Source organism: Dipteris shenzhenensis, chromosome 23, assembly GCF_047967505.1.
Source record: "Dipteris shenzhenensis isolate YYH24624 ecotype China chromosome 23, Dip_SZ_1.0, whole genome shotgun sequence".
NCBI lineage: Eukaryota > Viridiplantae > Streptophyta > Polypodiopsida > Gleicheniales > Dipteridaceae > Dipteris > Dipteris shenzhenensis.
Window position 1 is genome coordinate 49,290,752 of NC_141618.1, and position 20,593 is coordinate 49,311,344.

Sequence of the window (20,593 nt, forward strand, 5' to 3'; positions counted from 1 at the left end):
CCTGATAGGTTTGTTCCAGGGGTAGACTATGTGATGCTTACTGATTGCGGGGAGCCTTCTTGCTACAGAGAGGCTATGATGCGTGAGGATCAACGCAAGTGGGAGTATGCTATGCAATCAGAGATGAGTTCACTTATGAAGAATAAGACTTGGGACTTGGTTTCTTTGCCACATGGAAAGAAAGCATTGCCATGTAAATGGGTCTACAAAATGAAAGTCACAGGTGATGATGTGCCTAGGTACAAGGCCCGTTTGGTTGCTAAAGGGTTCAAGCAAGAGAAGGGTGTGGACTTTGATGAGATATTCTCTCCAGTTGTGAAGATGACCACACTTAGATGCATGCTTGGACTAGTGGCATCAGAGGATATGGAGCTTATGCAGATGGATGTCAAGACAGCTTTCTTGCATGGGGATTTGCATGAGGAAATTTACATGGTGCAGCCGGAAGGCTTTGAAGAAAAGGGCAAAAAGCATTTAGTTTGCAAGCTGAAGAAGAGTCTCTATGGTCTTAAGCAAGCACCTAGAGAATGGTATCAAAAGTTTGATGCTTTCATTCAGTCCCAGGGTTTTAGAAGGAGTGAAATTGATCACTGCCCCTACACTAAAAGGGCTAAGGATAGTAGCCTGATAATCCTGGCAGATCTGCAACACTGACGAAAGTGGTATTTCACCACACAGTCACTTCCTAGTGACGATTTTGCATCAACAGGCAACAGGCATGAATCTGCAACTCCCAATATCTCTGCACACATGCATACGATGCAATTTCTGTGGCACCTTTCCACCGACTAGCCGCGCGCAGCAGTGGTCGCACAGTGGTCGCACACCGAAAAACAGGGCCTTTTTCTGAGTGCCTGCGAAGAACTTCCGCCTTCAAAACGGGGCCCGAAACGGCCTCAAATCAGAAAAATAAAGTCACCAAGGGCTTCGCCCTTACCTGCAGCATATACTACGCTCCTTCCCTTCCCTTTCTCCTCTCCTCTCTCCTCTTGCTAAACTAGGTTATACTTCTTGGTATCGAAATTTGGTACTGTGACGCCAAAAATTGATATTTTTTTATTTGGCATTAGTATTGTTTTCTTCTATGTTTGATAAGAGTTTGAGTATCAAGTGATAGCCTAGCGGCTCTCATTTATTTCTATTTTCTAAGATATTGTATGGGATTGAGAGGATGAGTAGAATGGATCATTGTAAATACCATAGGTATGAATTCTAATGATACTTTGGTATGAGGTGAGAATTATTTGTGTATGCGATATTATGGGGTTTTTAGAAAATAGGAAGAGTGAGTCATATAAAGAGGTGGGCTCATGTCCATGTGTTCCAATAATATAACAGAGGCCTGTTGGGATAAGTGTGATCGAGGGAGGATCAAGGGCTTGCTCTATGGTGCATGTGTTCATCTAAGGAAGTCACATGTGTGTTTGTGTGTGTTGTAAAGGCACATCAAGTGCTATGATGTGTCTAGTGTGTGACCTAAGTGATGATGTAAGCCAAAGGCCCCCACATGGGAGGTTCCTTAAATTTAGGCTAGTCCCACTGATGTAGGGACTGATTCCTAGTGATGTAGGGGCTGATTGCCACTTATGTAGGGAAGGTGCTACCTTCTCCCCCTTTCTATAAGAGAGAGTCACCTCTCTCACAATCTATAATAGAGAACTATATTTTGGTTTCATCTTGTGCTCCCACTCCTCTTCCAAGATGCATCTATTCTATCCCATAGGATTCTACACTTGGTATCAGAGCTTTAGGTTCTAGATCTAGCTAGCCTAGCATTAGATGCTCTCTCTAGCATAAACTACTAGTTTTTCAAAGCTTCTTCATCATCTCCATTTTCCTCTTTCTTCCCCAAATCTATAAGAGCTCAATTCTCCCATTATATGCAACCATTGTTCAAATCCTCTGAGTTGTAGACTCCTCGTGTATGGGCGACCTTCCAGCTACAAGCAATTAGAGATATATTACCTGTATGCACAATGCCAACACAAACTTCACTCGCCGATGTATCACGTAATGTTGCCTCTATGGTTACCCATTTGCAAATTCCGCTAAGCTCAAGTTGGATGACACTACAGGCAAGCTACTAATGAATTTTGAGCCTGTTTGGTCAAGTATTGGAGGAGAAAATGCGAAAAGACCAATCGACTTTACCAAGCTTGGCTATGGCAACTTGGCACAAAATTGCCCGCTTCCTTGGTGGAGGACCTTCTTTGGTATAAGGCCTTTCTTCCTGCATAAAAATCCCCTTGAATAGAGCTATGATGGGTAAGTCAAAAATTGTTGTTTGTCTATAAGACAATTGATTACTCACACTATCATGGGTAGGACAACAACTGTAAAAGTAAGCAATGAATGCTACTCTTTGAACATAAAACATCACACTAGAATGTCAAAAGTTATGAAATTCCTCGCTCGAACCATCACCTCGCTCGAACCCAGTCGCTCAAATTCTGGTAATCCTCAGCTATCTCAGCTATGGGTAAGTCAAAACATCGAGCGACTGCATTCGAGCGAGCCCAAAGTTGGAGCGACACTTATGAGGAACTTTGTGTAAACCTGTAGGAGCAACAAATTTTTAGTAAAAATGGTTGAATCTACATGACACTATTACAGATTGTTTTAAATTATTTTTTGTATGATTCTTGGCAACTTACAAAGATTAAACTTACTAATGGATAACTCATAAATCCATGCAAGTCAGCAATCATTCAATGAATACCAAAGGGAAAATTCTTGGCAACATACAAAGAGAAAACCTATTCTTCAATAAATAATAAATACATGCAAGTTAGCAATCATTCAATAGATACAAAAGGAAAAATGTTGCAATGTCTACACCTCGAGGTGATCACTCAAAATCATGTAAGGTAGCACGTGAGTTGAACAAGTTTCTTTATTTTATGGAGTTACATACATGGCAATAATAGTCCCACCGATGATATAGAAGCTCCTCCTAGCAAAATCTCTCACAAACAACTATTTGTAGCTCATCGATTTTTATGCTACCGACATGATTTGATCCCATTTTGTACACAAAATGATCACATGAATAAAATGTTTAAACTATGGAACTAATAAATTATTGATCACCTTATGACCATGATGATGCTAACTAAATATGGATCACCTTCATATGTCCTTGACCATGTATACACCTCTAGGATGGATGGAGGAAACCGAGGACCCAGACTCTATATGAGAAAAATCCATGGTCATAATTAAATATAGATTTTGATAAGGTCCAACTCTCATGAAACAAAGATAAGTATAAACTTTCTAAAGATCTAGGATTTTGACACTTTAACATGATAAATGTATTCATTCATATCATTCCGATTGTTTTGACTACAAACATGACCATATTTGGAGTCCAATTGGCCAAGTTATGGCCCAAATAAAATTGGCAAGAGGAGCCTCCCAAGAGGCCGCGATATCGCAGCCTCTAGGGAGGCTCCTCCTCCCATTATTTTTTTGCCTTGAAAATGGAAATTGCACAAGAAAACCACATAATTTTACCCCTTTCTTCCACCCCTCCTTCGGTGACCCTTGAAAAATATTGCCAAACATTTTCAAAAATTGTTGTTTGTCTATAAGACAATTGATTACTCACACTATCATGGGTAGGACAACAACTGTAAAAGTAAGCAATGAATGCTACTCTTTGAACATAAAACATCACACTAGAATGTCAAAAGTTATGAAATTCCTCGCTCGAACCATCACCTCGCTCGAACATAGTCGCTCGAATTCTGGTAATCCTCAGCTATAAGCTATGAGAATTGCACCCTCCAATCTACTCTGGTCTCTGTTGACAGAATTCTGCATATTTTGGTCAAAGGGTGTTGAGCAATCACCATAAGTTTGGGGCTCTCATTATTTATGCATACTTTCATTGCTTTGATTGTACTTGAGTAGTAGAACTTACTCATGGAGCTCATAAGTGTCCTTATACTTTACATTTAGAATGATGACTATGTGATTCTCTCTTGATGAGTACTTGAATTGTAAACATGACTAAGCCCGAGCAAATAGAGAAGTTTGATGGAACTAGTTTCCATACTTGGCAAACAAAATCTAAGTTTATGCTTATGAAAAAGGAGATATGGTATGTTGTGAATAGAAAGGAAAAGAAGTCTACAAAAGAAGAAGCTAATTGGTTGATCAAAGACAAGAAGGCTCTTGCTATCATTGCTTTGGGATTAAGTGACTCATACATTCACCACATTGATGGCTTTGAAACTTCACATGAAGTTTGGGATCATCTTCTCATAGTATTTGGTGCACAAGGAAAATGCTTCAAATATATCTTGCTCCTTTGGCTACAATTGAAAAAGGGAATGTGTTATTCCATGAAGAACAACAACTTCAAAGAGAATCAAGCATTTCTTGTGAAGAAGGGCTACCTCAACAACAAAGCAAATCTGGCTGTAGGAAGAACTCCATCAACAAATGAAGAATCAAACTTTCAAAATAAAGACTATGCTTTTTAAGCACTTTGTCTTTTGAATTTTTGTTTATCATCACTTGGTCAATTTTGAGGTTCTCTGCTTGGAGTAGTACTCCAAAAAGAATATCATATGTTGTCTTTTGTAAATCACCTCTGGTTACCACCTCTGGTTACCATATGATGTAGACCATGTGATATGTGCTTTGTCTATCCCATTTCTGTGAACCTCACACCCTTGGGAACCCTTTCTAGCATGAGATCCTAGCCATAGATTTATCCTTAACCACCATGAGATTGCATGAGAAACTATGAGACTAGATGTATCCTTGACATTGCAAGAGGCATTTGAGGGAGGGTATGTTGGGATAAGTGTGATCAAGGGCTTGCTCTATGGTGCATGTGTGCATCTAGGGGAGTCACATGTGTGTTTGTGTGTGTTCTAAAGGCACATCAAGTGCTATGATGTGTCTAGCATGTGACCTAAGTGATGATGTAAGCCAAAGGCCCCCACATGGGAGGTTCCTTTGATTTAGGCCAGTCCCACTGATGTAGGGATTGATTCCCACTGATGTAGGGGCTGATTGCCACTTATGTAGAAAAGGTTCTACCTTCTCCCCCTTTCTATAAGAGAGAGTCACCTCTCTCACAATCTATAATAGAGAACTACATCTTGGTTTCATCTTGTGCTCCCACTCCTCTTCCAAGATGCATCTATTCTATCCCACGGGATTCTACAAGGCCACATGCCAAGTGTGTGGAAGGCAAGTGGAGGAGTGTGGAGTCAAGAGGAATCCTTCTAGAATTCCCATGTGGAATAAGGAGGATGTGGACATATGGAAAAGAGAGGGTCTCTATGGGCTCCATGTGGGGAGACTCTTGACTTCTCAATATTTTAAGAGTTTTGAGCATCTTTTGATGGGACACATGGCAAGAGTATCCAAAAAGGACATGGATGGTGACATACGGGCTTATGTGATTGATGGGCAAAGGAATCTATAGGTAGCAATTGTAAATGGGTAAAAGAGGGTGACAAAATCTCTATAAAAGGAGCCCTCCTCTCTCCCTCCTCTCCCTTGTTCATCATCTCTCCACAATTAGGCCTCATGTTGCTGTAGCTCTAGCCTCCTCAAGCCTCTTCCATGAGTCTTCTTTCCCTCTTGTAAATATTCTCTTATGTAGACTCTTGAGTCCATCTCTCTCTAGTTCATTCTTTATGTATGAGTAGTCTTGGATCTTCTACTCCCTCTTGTATGTATGAAACCTCTTCTTCTCTCTTGTGTTTGTAGTATTTTGAAATGCATTGGATTGGAGTCTCACTCTATTGACAATGAAGATCACTTTGTATTCCCTCTCTTGAGTCTCTCTTCCCTTTTCTTTCTTTCAAAGCCTTAAAAGTTCTTTCTATTCGGCCGCCCATTGACCATACGTTCCATTTCTCGAGCTAGTAAGGGAGTTACTTACCCTATTCTAGGAAAACTCTATGAGTGGTGTATCATTGATGAAGGTGGAGTCTTGAGGGAGCATCTTGCTCAAGTGAAATTAGCATGGGTGGAGGGCAGTTTTCATGACAATTTCACCCCCTGTTAGTGTTTTGCTCATAACTTTTTGCTTGTTAGTCCAATTTTGATGAAACTTATATTATGCAAAGCTCTCTTCAAGGGCATGTCTTTGTGTTATGAGACCTTGAATCAAATACTACGAAAAAAAGTTATGAGTCTCTGTGTTTAACAGTTTGTTTTCATGATAGTTTTTATCCCCGTTTAGTAAACCACCCATAACTTTCTGGCCGCTTCTTTGTTTCTTACCAAATGTATATCAGTGCAAAGCCTATCTCAAGGCACATCTCTATATGTCTTTGAATCTTTGGTATCATGTAGTTACCCAAAGTTATAGGCCTCTCTGTCTAATGACAATTTGCAGAGTGTTTTGAGCTACGTGTAAAGGTATCTATGAAGGAGGTGCAATGTTTCCTTGGAACCTACCCATCCGACCCAATCAGCCCCTTCAAGCTCCTTGATATTTATCAGTTCATGTTATGTTGAGCCACAAGATCTTCTTTCAACAACGTATCACTCTTCTCTTTGGCATACACCGGCTTGCTGAGATTATGGCCTCTGCTAATCTTTTCCTTCTCCATATGCTTGAGTACAACATCACTTGGGATGTTACCATCTTCATTCTCATCTAAGGGAGGAAAGTATGGTGTGGTATCTTGGCATAAAAGCTTCTTTTTAATGTCCCTTTCTCAATGATAAATATCTTTGTCACTTAGTTCAAAAGTAGTAGGAATTGAAGAGGTGTGTAAAGTTTATTACCCCCAACTTCATGTCATTGTACATAAATAAATAACTGAATAACTATTTTAGGATGCTGACTATGACACTATACCCTATAGGTACTAATTAGGACTACAACCAACTACTCAAGGGGTACACTACTAAGAAATCGTGGGTATCATGTGCGTTCAAGGGGTGATTTGAAAAACCCCTCAACTAAAACCTTTCCCCAATAAAACTACACCTCTTTACTTATGAACTAACGGGTTTGTTTCTAAAGTTGAATTAGAAAGTTATTGTAATCCTCTTAAATTTTTTCCAAATTTGGGATCAAAATACCCCCTCTTTTGAATGGACGTGGTACACTAAATTTTTTGGATGTCAACCCCTTGAAGCTAACTATAGATGCCTAGACCCCTAACAAAACACATTGACAATTTATGGGTCATGGACCTCTGCGCAATAGCTCTAGATCACATGAGGAACAAATTGGCAGGACAACTTAGGGTTGTGTTGGAGTAGGTTAACTAAAATGTCGAATCAAAGGTCGCATGAATCAGAAAACTAGCAGGTTGTAGATTTGCAAGTAGGTTTGGTGTTTTATTTTTTGAGTTTTTATGAGTTTTTATAAATGAATTTTTTAAATACATAAATATCTAGCCATGTAGTATACATATGAAATTGTATTTAAAAGAAAAAAAGCCCATTTATGTAGGGTGATATAAACATAGAATACATATATATTTATATATATATGCATGCACACGTGCTTTTGTACATACTCTTTTAATTGTAGGATTGAAAAGATTTTTCTCAAAGAAAGTGAAAGTAGGGTTTGGCATTTCATTTTTGTCTTGTGGTTTTTAAAATGGTTTTTACATGATTCTTTAATACATATATATGTATCTAAATATATATAATATGTACATATACAAAACGAAGCTATATAAAACACCTTAATAAATCTTTAGAGTCAATTCTCCAAAGGATGGGGTTGTGCTACTTCTAGATGCATTATTTCCTATTTCATAGCATATAAGGCTAGTATTGATACTATCCCTTTTAGATTGGTGTATTGTCTCAAGGTGGTGATGCCTTTGTGTTTCATATGCAAGATAAATGGGTGTCTGAGGAGTGAATGAGGATTTTTATTCTCTACACCATTGAAGACATATTGAAGGTTTGTGGGTCTTGGAAGATCTAATAGGCTAGTGGAGAGGGTCCATCTTTGCTTAGCAAGTGCAACAAGCCTTTAAAAATGCCTTGTATGACAACGACTTATGCCCTTAAAATCTAGCCTTTATTTCTTACCACCATGAAGTTGACACATGTTATCTGTAGGGTTTATAAGATGCAAGTGACTTCACGGGTCAATCTCTTTCTCTCTCTCTCTCTCTTTAGGAAGGATAAAAATAGCTAAAAGTGGACCTAAAAAAATATAAAAAAGGTGAATAATCTCTTATAGAATGACCACTAAATACATCATAAACTTTCATTAATTTCCCTTTTGTAAAGCCTTCAAAAAATACGTTTTCATGATTGATAGATGCACTTGGACTCTTTTGCCATAGGATATAAAACTCTTTCAAGATATCTTCTTTTGATACCCTTGAAACTTGGCCATAGGATCTGAAGATTCAAATGATGTAGTTACAACATCAACTTGCAATGGCACGAGAGTAGCTAGAGTCATAGGTGTCACATTAGCACAAGGAAATATAGGTGAAGCAAGAGACATGGCTTTCATGATGGGTGGGACATAAAATGGTTTAGTACATTATTATAAAAGGTGACCTTAATTCAAATGCAATTGGGGCTAGGGATAACAATTCAATGGTTATAAGTTCTCATAGGGAGCCCTAAAACCAAAAGTAAGAACAAGTTAATGATCCTCATACTACACCTTTGCACTTGGTGTTGAGATATCGAGCTCCACTCGTGATATGCCAGGGTGACCGTTGTGCATTTATGTCACTGACTTGTTGGCTGCAGATGCGGTTGGTACACCGCCCATGAATAATAGCTAGATGATAGCTATCTTTATGTACTCTAGTTAGGGGCTCAATTAGTATGCCACCTAGGTTAGCTGACTTTGGTTTGAGACCCACATATAGCGTTCATCTATTCCTTTTGTACTAAGAGAGAAATCTTTTGGCTTTCACAACTAAGAAGAAAAAAATTGTTTTCAGCCTCCACCTTTGTGTGTATTCCCCCATTGTGTATGTGAGAAAGCTGCAAGTGAGACTCCTTACCTCTCTCCCACTCTCTTGACATGGTATCAAAACTCGGTTCATGGTAAGGAGCTCAAGGAAGAAAACCAAGTTCACAGTGTCTTGGTAAGAGGATCAGTGTTGCTTTCCTTTTTCGAGTTTCAGAGTAAATCTCTGCAGGTAGCACAGCCGAAAAGTGCAAGAGTGCACTATCTCAAATTGAGATGCCCTTTGCAGTACGGCGAGAAGGTAGTAAATGCCGTTTTGGGGCCCGCTTGGTGGCAGAAGTTTTTTGCAAGCACTCAAAAAGGTGCCCTGTTTTGGCTATGCAAGCATTGGTCTACAGGTCGGTGAAAAGTTGCCATAGAAATTGCATCGTATGCCTATGCACAGAGATATTGGGAGTGACAGAATCATTCTTATTGCCTGTTGATGCAAAATCATCACTAGGAAGTGGCTGTGTGGTCGAATACCATTTTCGTCAGTATTGCAGATCTGCCCTTGTGAGATAGAAGTTGTGTTTTTTGCAGTGACATAATATTTTTGCAGTGTTCTGTAATGGCATTTGATGCTCTTTCACAGATAGTCACTAAAAAGCTTGACAAGAACAACTTCCAAGCATGGAAGTTTAGAATGATGAAATTCCTGAAGGGAAAAGGCTATTGGGAGTTCATTACTGGAGCTGAACAAGAACTAGTTATTTCTAATGTTCCCAATCAACAGGAGTTGCAAACATTTAAAGGATGGCATGAGAGAGCCAAAAACGTTATGTACTAGCTGTCTATCAGTATTTCAGATTTTATGATTGTGCATATTCAAGATGCAAGCATGCTGAAATACTTTGACAAAAATGTACAGCACAAATACGCAAGCCAGGAAAATGCAGCTCAAGCAAGAGTTGCATAATGTGCAGAGAGAAAATATGAGTATCAATGACTACCACATGAAGGTGAAGAAGATTGCAGATGCACATGCTTCCATTGGTTCGCCAGTGGAAGATGATGATTTAGTTTTTGTGACCTTGAATGGTGTAGGAAAGGATTATGCATAGTTCCAAACATCCATTGCTGTCCATGAAAAATTTCCTGATTTTGAGGAGTTGATTGCTCTGGTGGTGCATCTTCTTCAAGAGGAACTTCAAAAGACAGGAGAACTTCAAAAGAAACTATCTTCTACTCAAATGCTGGAAGAGGTAGAGGCAGAGGTAGAGCAAGCCGATCTGGAGGCTGTGGCAAAAATCACAATATGCAGCAAATTCAAGAAAACCGACTATGGAGGAGGACGTGGTAACCTTAGAGGCAAGGGGAGCCAAAGAGGTTGTGGTGGATGGCAGAGAGGCTAAAATGCAAATAGCAATGTTGAATGCTACTACTATGGTAAAATGAGTCATATGGCTGAAGATTGCTATAAAAAGCATAATGACATTATGAACAAAAAATTGCAGCAAGGCAATTATGCATCCTCTAGTAGACAGGGTGATGACAGAAATGAGCATTTGTTTATGGTGCGGCACATGACCAATTCTATGACAAGTGCAGAAGAAAGTAATGATGTGTGGTATGTTGACTCAGGTGCATCAAACCACATGACAGGTCATGCAGAATGGATACAGGATGCAAGGAAAATGGAAAAACCAGGATTTGTGGAGACTGGTGATGATACTGCACATCCTATTGTGCAGATTGGTAAAATTTCTTTGTGTATGCAGGATGGGAAAAAGAAATACCTGTCTAATGTATTTCATGTCTTGAACATCACCAAGAACCTAGTTTCTGTTGGTCAAATGGTTGAGCAGGGCTTGCAGGTCAGATTTAATCCTCATGCATGCTTTGTTGAGGATATGAAAAATAAACGTTGCTTGATACCAAAAGGGAAGAAGAAGGGCAGGATGTTTACGTTGGATGCGAACATGCCTGAATTAAGTGCAGCAATGTTTGCACATGGGACCGTGTAGTTGCATATATTGATATTTGGCATAAATGCATTGGTCATGTTAATGTATAGTGACTTAAATTAATGCAGGCCCAAAATATTGTTGCAGGATTACCTAAGTTCAAGGTTGTAGAAATGCATAAGGTATGTGAAGCTTGTCGATTTGGAAAATAGGCAAGGAAACCATTTCCTAGACATGTTCAAGAGAGTAAGAGGCCATTGGAATCAATCCATCTGATGTGTGGACTACTAAAGCTGCATCTATTAGAGGCTGTCATTATTTTGTCACTTTTATTGATGACTACAACAAAAAAGTTTGGGTGTATTTTATGATAAAGAAAAGTGAAGTGCTTCGGCGTTTCAAAGCTTTTAAAGCTATGGTTGAAAAAGAAACAGGCTTGCAAATAAAATGCCTAGGGTCAGATGGAGGGGGAGAGTACCTCTCAAATGAGTTTGCAAGGTTCCTATAGGAGCATGGCATAAAGCAGCAATATTCATGCAGTCATACCCCACAGCAAAATGGACTTGCGGAAAGGAAAAACAAGCATATTGGAGAGGTATCTCATGGCATGCTCAATGAAAAAGACCTGCCAGATTTTTATTGGGCTAAAGCAGTTGCTACAGTAGTCTACATAATGAACACGACTCCCATTGCAGCAATACATGGCATGATGCCAGATGAGAGGTATACTGGTAGGAAACCAAATATTTCTCATTTGAAAGTTTTTGGTTGCATTGCCTATGTTCATGTGCCAGATGAGTTGAGATACAAGTTGGATCCAAAGGCTGAGAAGTGCATCTTTATTGGATATTCTCTGCAACAAAAAGGGTATAGATGTTATAATCCTTCTACTCGTAAGTTTACAGTGAGCAAAGATGTTGTTTTTGATGAGATGAGCAGCTGCTGGTATAAACCAGTAAATGTGATTGATGGTGTAGATGTACAAAATGGTAATGCTGCACAGAATTCACAGCAGTAATCACAAAATATTAGTGGACCTATAGTGTCCTCTAGCTGTGGTTCACATACTTCGCTATGGACAGGCAGATTGAGATCAGAAGAATCTCCTCAAAGCAATGCAAATAGTGGTATGCAAGTATCACGAAAAGGAAAATAAAAAGTAGATCAACCCATGGTTGATGTGAATGCAGGTCATTCTTATGTGGATGGTGAATCCAGTGGCTCAGAACAGAGCCTTGATGATGAGTTGGGTATTCCTTTTGTTGTTACACCTGGAGTAAGAAAGACAAGGGATGTTTTGAGAGCACTTGGTAGTGAGCCTATTTTGCGCAGGTCTACCAGAGTCAAGTATCCTATGGATAGGCTAAAATATGATGGATTTACAGCCATTCCCTATGCCTATATGGTGAAAGTGATACAAGGACCAGAACCCACTTCTTTTGAGCAAGCCATGGGTAAAGAAAAATGGGAGAAAGCCATGGATGAAGAAATGGATGCCTTGGAAGCAAATACTACATGGGAATTTGTGCCTTTGCCTAAAGACAAGTTCAATGCAATTGGTTGCAAGTGGGTTTATAAGGTGAAGCACAATCCAGATGGTTTTGTGAGCAGATACAAGGCAAGATTAGTTATCAGGGGTATGAACAAACATATGGCATTGATTATAAAGAAACATTCAGTCTAGTTGCAAGGATGGCAACTGTAAGAGCAGTCATTGCAATGGCTGCATTGAAGGGATGGTCTTTACATCAAATGGATGTAAAGAATGCCTTCTTGCATGGTGATTTGCAAGAAGAGGTCTATATGGTGCAGCCACCAGGTTATGTGCATGCTGTTCATCATGAGTTTGTTTGCAGGTTGAAGAAAGCCTTGTATGGCTTGAAGCAAGCACCCAGAGCATGGTCTGACAAGATAGGATAGTATCTTGTTACTATTTGTTTTCAGATTTCCACGGCAGATTTCTCACTTTATGTGAGAAAAATAGAGAAAGGTATTATGCTGCTTGTCATTTATGTTGATGATTTGATCATCATAGGTGATAGTGATGAAGATATCCTTCATGTGAAAATGCTATTGAAGCAAAAGTTTGAGATGAAGGATTTGAGAGAGCTACGATACTTCTTGGGCATTGAGGTGATTAGATCCACAAGTGGGATATGGCTTTTGCAGAGGCAGTATGGATTGGACATGCTGTCCAAATATGGGATGACAGGCTGTAAGCCTATTTCAATTCCTTTGGAGGAGAATGTGAAGCTGAGTTCAGATACATGTGAGCTTCTGGAAGACCCTACTATGTACAGACGCATAGTAGGAAGTTTGATTTATATGACTATTACTAGGCCAGATTTGAGTTATGCCATTGGGTTGGTAAGTCGATTTATACAGGCTCCAAGGAAATCGCATTTGGATGCGGCTAGACACATTTTGAGGTATGTGAAGTCCACATTGCAGTATGGATTGTTTTATGAGATTAGGGTTTAGATATAGTTGCATGGGTACACTGATGCTAATTGGGCTCGTAGTATTTCTGATAGACAATCTACCAGTGGATATGTGTTTTCTTTTGGAGTGCTGCAATCACTTAGAGCAGCAAGAAACAACCTATAGTTGCCTTGTCGAGCATAGAGGTTGAATATAGGGGTGTAGCAATGGCTGCATGTGAGGCAGCTTGGTTGCATAAGTTGCTTTATGATATGCATCAGTCTACAGATGGGCCAGTTGTCATTTATTATGACAACATGTGCAGTATACACTTGGCAAATAACGTAGTCTATCATGCTAGAACAAAGCACATTGAGGTGCATTACCATTATGTGTAGGAGAAGGTTCTAGTAGGTTTTATTGATCTAGTTTATGTCAGCACAGAGGATCAGGTAGCTGAGATATTCACGAAGGCATTGGGTGCAGAGAAGCTGCACAAGTTCAGAGACCTGCTTGGTGTGTAGGAATTGGGATTGAGCTAGAGGGGGAGTGTTGAGATATCAAGCTCTCACTCGTGATATGCCAGGGTGACCGTTGTGCATTTATGTCACCGACTTGTTAGCTACAGATGTGGTTGGTACATGATCCCAAAATAATAGCTGGATGATAGCTATCTTTATGTACTCTAGTTAGTGGCTCAATTAATATGCCACCTAGGTTAGCTGAGTTTGGTTTGAGACCCACATATAGGGTTTGTCTATTCCTTTTATACTAAGAGAGAGAGTTCTTTTGGCTTTTACAACTAATAAGAGGAAAACTGTTTTCAGCCTCCACCTTTGTGTGTATTCCCCCATTGTGTATGTGAGAAAGTTGCAAGTGAGACTCCTTACCTCTCTCCCACTCTCTTCACATCACTATCTAGAATTTTTGCTCCTATCTTGTTGAATCTCACCTCATGGTCAAGGTCAGTCATGGAAGAAACTGATAGCAAATTTCTCTTAATTTGTGGAACATATAGCACATTAGATATTTTCTTAACATCTCCATTTACAGAAACAAATGAAATCGTACCTATACCCTCAATAGGGCATTTTGCATTATTACCAACCGTCATGGTGATGGGTTCCTGTAGAAGCTACATGGAACAATATAGACCCTCCTTGCAGGTCATGTGACGGGAGGCACCACTATCCAACACCTATGAATCAGTGGTTGAATCTTCTTGAACTAAGGAAGACTCTTCCTCAATGGGTAGAAATAGATCCAACTCTGCTTCCGCTATGTTAGCTATCTCTTTCCCCTTATCTATCTTCTTCAAGATACAATTCTTTTCATCTGCTTTCTTGACCCAGCAATCTACAATCATATGGCCCTTATTTTTGCAATAGAATCATTCTCCCTAAAACTTCTTCTTGCCACCCTTCTTCTTTTTATCACCACTAGTATGTGCGAGAGAAGGTTTTAGTAGGTTTTATTGATCTAGTTTATGTCAGCACAGAGAAGGGAGGGGGAGGAGGAGGAGGAGGAGGGAGGAGGAGGAGAGAGGAGGAGGAGAGAGGAGGAGGAGGAGGGAGGAGGAGAGGGAGAGGATGGGTTGCAAGTTTGGAGGAGAGGGGAGGAGGAGTTGCAAGGTTAGGACATGCCTTTGGATGGGGGACGAGCATTTTCTGAGCGAAATCTTCCGAGCGTCCGAGCGAAGGAAAAAAAAAGCTTCCAACTATGCATAAATATGGCAAAAATCGATCAGAAGAAAACATAGTTTCACTTAGAAATATGCAAAGTATTATAGCAATGCCTATTTTATACAAAAATCTTTAGGTGAATCTGTAGGAATGGTGAGAGCATAATGGGATGGCTTTTGAAGAAACCCACATGTAGAGTAGACTTCTCTATAAAAATTCCCTTATGATCCTTCTTACAACTTTTACTTAATAGGGGGTGACATTGAAAACCCTCTCTCAACCTATCTTCATGAAAGAGTTTCTTCAAAGAAAACTCATTGAAGCAAGCCATCCAGGTAGTTTCACCAGCGAAACCCCTTTGAAGCAAGTCTCCCAAGGTAGTTTCGCTGGCGAAACTACCTTGGACAGCACTTTTAAAAGTGACATAACTTTCATATCCAATGTCCAAATATAGTCATTCAACCACTCAAATTGATCGGAACACCCCATTTGAGCACATTTATGGAGTTATATTTTGGAAAATCTTTCATATATAGTATTAAATATTACATGTATTTTATGAGAGTGATATATAAGCCCAAGTTAATACTTATTTATAGTAATTTAAACTTCTTTAGAAACATGTCCATAAATATGCTATAAAAACACTAAAAAGATATTGCCATATGATATAAATGTGTTAATAAGTAATTATATATGCATAGTATTATTACATTGAGAGTGATTATGAGGAATGTTTCTTAAAGGAATCAACACTTTTTTAAGGTAATAACAGGGGTACAAAGGGATGTCTCTAAATAAGAAAATTATGTTGTGTAAAAATGAATGAGTGACTAGTCTGTATATTTTTATGATAAAGGGATCTAGTTCTAGTGAAAATAAAAGTGTAAAAACCATGTTTCCTAAAGAAAAACATTTTTAAAAATCTCTTGAAAAACACGCTGGGATAAACCTGCTCATAGGTTTTTGCTCGTAAAATTGACGCATCCCCTTTGGACGTGGAGTGCAAGGAAGCATGGACACTTGAGACAATTGCTTGCAATACGAGGCAAAAACATAATACAGAACATTGGAAAGGGAGATTGAATATTCCTTGCCTTGAGCGTAGGGTGAAAAAGGAACATGGAGGATTTCGTTGCTTTCATTGCAACCAAAGGCCATTAAGTGAATTGGAATGTGCATCTAGGATATATCATGTTATTCCATCATCAGTGAGGTACACAAGGTTTGTTGTTCATTTGGGTAGCCATAGTTATGAAGTTGAAAAGGAAGAATGCACTGATCATATCAACATCATGAGAAACTTGGTGGGGGATTATGTCGAAAGCACTATGCTACCTGCCTAAAGATCCTTGGAGCAAGACAAAAAAGGGTCAAGAAAGAGGTGTCTAGAGATATAATATTGAATAGCATAATATCTACGAGCAACAATGCCACAAATTTGATGGACAATGGGACCTTTGGTGAGTTGCTATCACATTTAGAGCCATTGACGAATCAAAGGAGGTATGTGGGCCTTGGATCTCCTTGTAACATTTCATTAACAATATCACATAAATTTTGTTGATACCACTTTTCTTTATGTGGACTTCAGAGATGGATAGAGACATTTAGAGCGGCTTCAAATCTAGCTGATCATTCAATTGATTCTATTCTGAAGCTGAAAGCAAAGTGTAAATATGAATACTTCCATGCTTCCCTGTTTCCTAGGAAACTGTGGATACTACCAATGATAGATCTTGCATTTTTAAAATGTCTACCAATGGACCGGCATCAGGTGTTGATTTGGTGAGGAGGATGCAAAAAGAAGGGGATTTATGGAGTAGAAGATGACTTACCAGATGCCACACTATTTCAAATAGATGCTATTCCAAAGTGGTGTGGAGATATCATTGGGTACATAATGGCAGGAAGACCACCCCTTGAAATGAAAGCAGTAGATGCCAAAAAATTGATTCTAAAGGCTGCACCCTATCAACTCATTGCAGGACAATTGTATAAGATGGGCAAGGACTAGATATTAAGAAGATGTGTAATGCCTCATGAGATCATGCCGATCCTGAGTGAAGTCCATGAAGGCATTGTAGAAGGACACTTCCAAGGGGAAGCCACAACAAGAAAAGTTCTCCTTGTAGGCTACTAGTGGCCAACACTATGGGCAGATGCCTATGAACATGTAAAAGGCTGTGATGTATGCCAACGGACTACTAAACCACAACACAAAGACTTCAATCCCTTAACAACAGTTGTTGCACAAAAACCATTTGAAAAATGGGGGATTGACTATGTGGGTCCCATACATCCAGCAACAAAAGGGACATGGGCACGCTAGATCATTGTGGCCACTGATTACTTTACAAAATGGGTTGAAGCTAAAGCAGTTAGAAAGGCAGATGTCAGAATCACAACAAGATTCTTATACAAAAATGTTATCACCCAATTCAGATGCCCCATTGAAATTGTGTCAGATAGAGGCACACATTTTGTCAATGAGGTAATCCAAGAACTCTTGTTTCGCTTCATGGTAATCCATAGAAAAAGCAAACCCTACTACCCCTAAGGGAATGGCCAAGCCGAATCCACCAACAAAATAATATGCATTATCCTCACCAAGGTAGTAGAACCACATTGTTCTGATTGGGCAGAGAAACTAAATGCAGCTTTATGGGCAGACAGAACCACATTCAAGGTCAGTATAGGGAACACACCTTTTCAATTGGTGTACGGCCTTGAAGCTATGGTCCCACTCAAATTTGTAATACCAAGTCTATGCATAGCAATACAGGAACACATGGGAGACCATGAATCCTTGCAAGAAAGGCTCTATTAGTTGGAGAAGCATATAGAGACAAGACTAGTCACCTACCATGCCATGATAAAAGAAAAACACAAAATAAAGGCATGGTTTGACATAAATCTGAAAGCTAAAGACATCAAGGAAGGCACCTTAGTCCTGTTATACAATGCCAAAGTACACAAGGGGAAACTAAAGTATCTAGGTCAAGGACCCTACCGAGTACGAAAGATGAATCCCATCGAAGATGTGCTGCTAGAAACATTTGATGGAGTCTTATTCAACACAACAATAAACGGGAGCCGATTGAAGTGCTACTACATCAACACGCAAGCCATCCTCGACAAAAATGCAGATTTGGGAAACCAAGTATTCCTTAGTTAGGATTAGATACATGTTTTTGAACATTATATTATTACACATGCACTCACTAGCATATGCACGTTTTTGCACATATAGTTTGCACTAGATTGTTACACGCACACTCACTAGCATATGCACATTTTTGCACATTTAGGAAGACATAATCAATTTCGTATTAGGAATGATTGAGTCTTAGTTTCCCTATTCAAGCCCACAAATAAGCATATAGTCAGACACATCACGTGCACTCACACGATTTTGCATAGGGACATAATAGATTGCATCAATAATAGTATCACACCCTTTCATTCCATACTCTCAAAGCATGCAATGAATTCACAAGAAAGACAAGAAGCTATGCCAAAACTCAAGATGAATTGGCAAAAGAGTCTGCAGCCTCAGCAATGAGACCCCCGCCAAACATCATAGCCATCTTCGATATGCAAAAATATCAGACTTGCATACAAACTTATCTACAAGTTCAATGATATGGGTGTAATTGCATCCAACATGTATGCAAGATAGCAAGAAATGCCAACCTCAACAACGAGACCCCCACCAAACCTCTTCCCAAGAAGATTCAATGTCAGAGTTCGTAGCCTCAGTAATGAGATCCCCTTTAAAATTCACAACCGTCTACCCCTCCTCAAGAGGAGATAAGCTTCTTGACTATAGATTATAAATTGTATGGTGCAAAAGCATTATAGTAGGAATGACTCGCATGCCACAACCTCAACAACCACTGGGATATGCACATGGCATCCCAACTCCAAAATCAAAATAAGCCATAACCTGAGGACAGGTAATAAAATGGATCCAAGACTATGTTGACTCTGTGACAACATGGACTTAGCTAGAACAAAATCTGTGTGCAGAGTAGCCACAAAGCTCTGCTTGTACTTGCATAAGGCTAGAAATAATCCCTCTTAGAAATCCAACTTGCATGTTCTACATGCAAGTTCTACATGCAACTCCTACAGGCGAGTTGTACATGTGAGTTCTACATGCAAGTCCTACATATGACTTCTACATACAACTCCTACATGCAACTCCTACATGCGAGTTGTACATGCAAGTTCTACATACGACTTGTACATGCATGTTCTACATGCAAGCTCTACATATGACTTTACATGCAACTCCTACATGCGAGTTGTACATGCGAGTTGGATATGCAACATCTACATACGACTTCTACATGTAACTCCTACATGTGACTTGTGTGAAGAGAGTGGGAGAGAAGGAAGGAGTCTCACTTGCAGCTTTCTCACATACACAATGGGGGAATATACACAAAGGTGGAGGCTGAGAATAGTTTTCCTCTTATTAGTTGTGAAAGCCAAAAGAACTCTCAGTACAAAAGAATAGGTGAACCCTATATGTGAGTCTCAAACCAAACTCAACTAACTAAGGTGGCATACTAACTGAGCCACTAACTAGAGTACATAAAGATAGCTGTCATCCAGCTATTATTCATGGGTAGTGTACCAACCGAATCTGCAGCTAACAACTCGGTGACATAAATGCACAACGGACACCATGGCATATCATGAGTGGAGCTCGATATCTCAACACTCCCCCTCGAGCTCAATCTCAATTCCCACACACCAAGCAGGTCTTTGAATTGCACAACTTCTCTGCATCCAATGCCTTCGTGAATATGTTAGCTACCTGAACCTCTGTGCTGACATAAACTAGATCAATAAAACCTACTAGAACCTTCTCCTGCACATAGTTAGCATGATAGACTAGGTTATTTACCAAGTGTATACTTCTCCTGTTGTCACAATAAATGACAACTGGCCCATCTGTAAACTGATGCATATCATAAAGTAGCTTATGCAACCAAGCTACCTCACATGCAGCCATTACTGCACCCCTATACTCAGCCTCTGTGCTCGACAAGGCAACTGTAGGCTGTTTCTTGCTGCTCCAAGTGATTGCAGCACTCCCAAAAGAGAACACATATCCACTGGTAGATCGTCTATCAGAAATACTACCAGCCCAATCAGCATCAGTGTATCCATGCAACTATATCTGAACCCTAGTCTCATAAAATAGTCCATACAGCAATGTGGACTTCACATACCTAAGTATGCATCTAGCTGCATCCAAATGTAGTTTCTATGGAGCCTACATAAACAGACTTACCAACCCAATAGCATAGCTCAAATCTGGTTTGGTAATAGTCATATAAATCAAACTTCCTACTATGCATCTGTACATAGTAGGGTCTTCCAAAAGCTCACCTACATCTATGCTCAACTTCACATTCTGCTCCAAAGGAACTGAAATAGGCTTACAACTTGTTATCCCATATTTGGACAGCATGTCCAATCCATACTACCTCTACAAGAGCCATCTCCCACTTGTGGATCTAATCACCTCAATGCCCAAGAAGTAACGCAGCTCTCCCAAATCCTTCATCTCAAACTTCTACTTCAATAGCATTTTCACATGAAGGATATCTTCATCACTATCACGTGTGATGATCAAATCATCAACA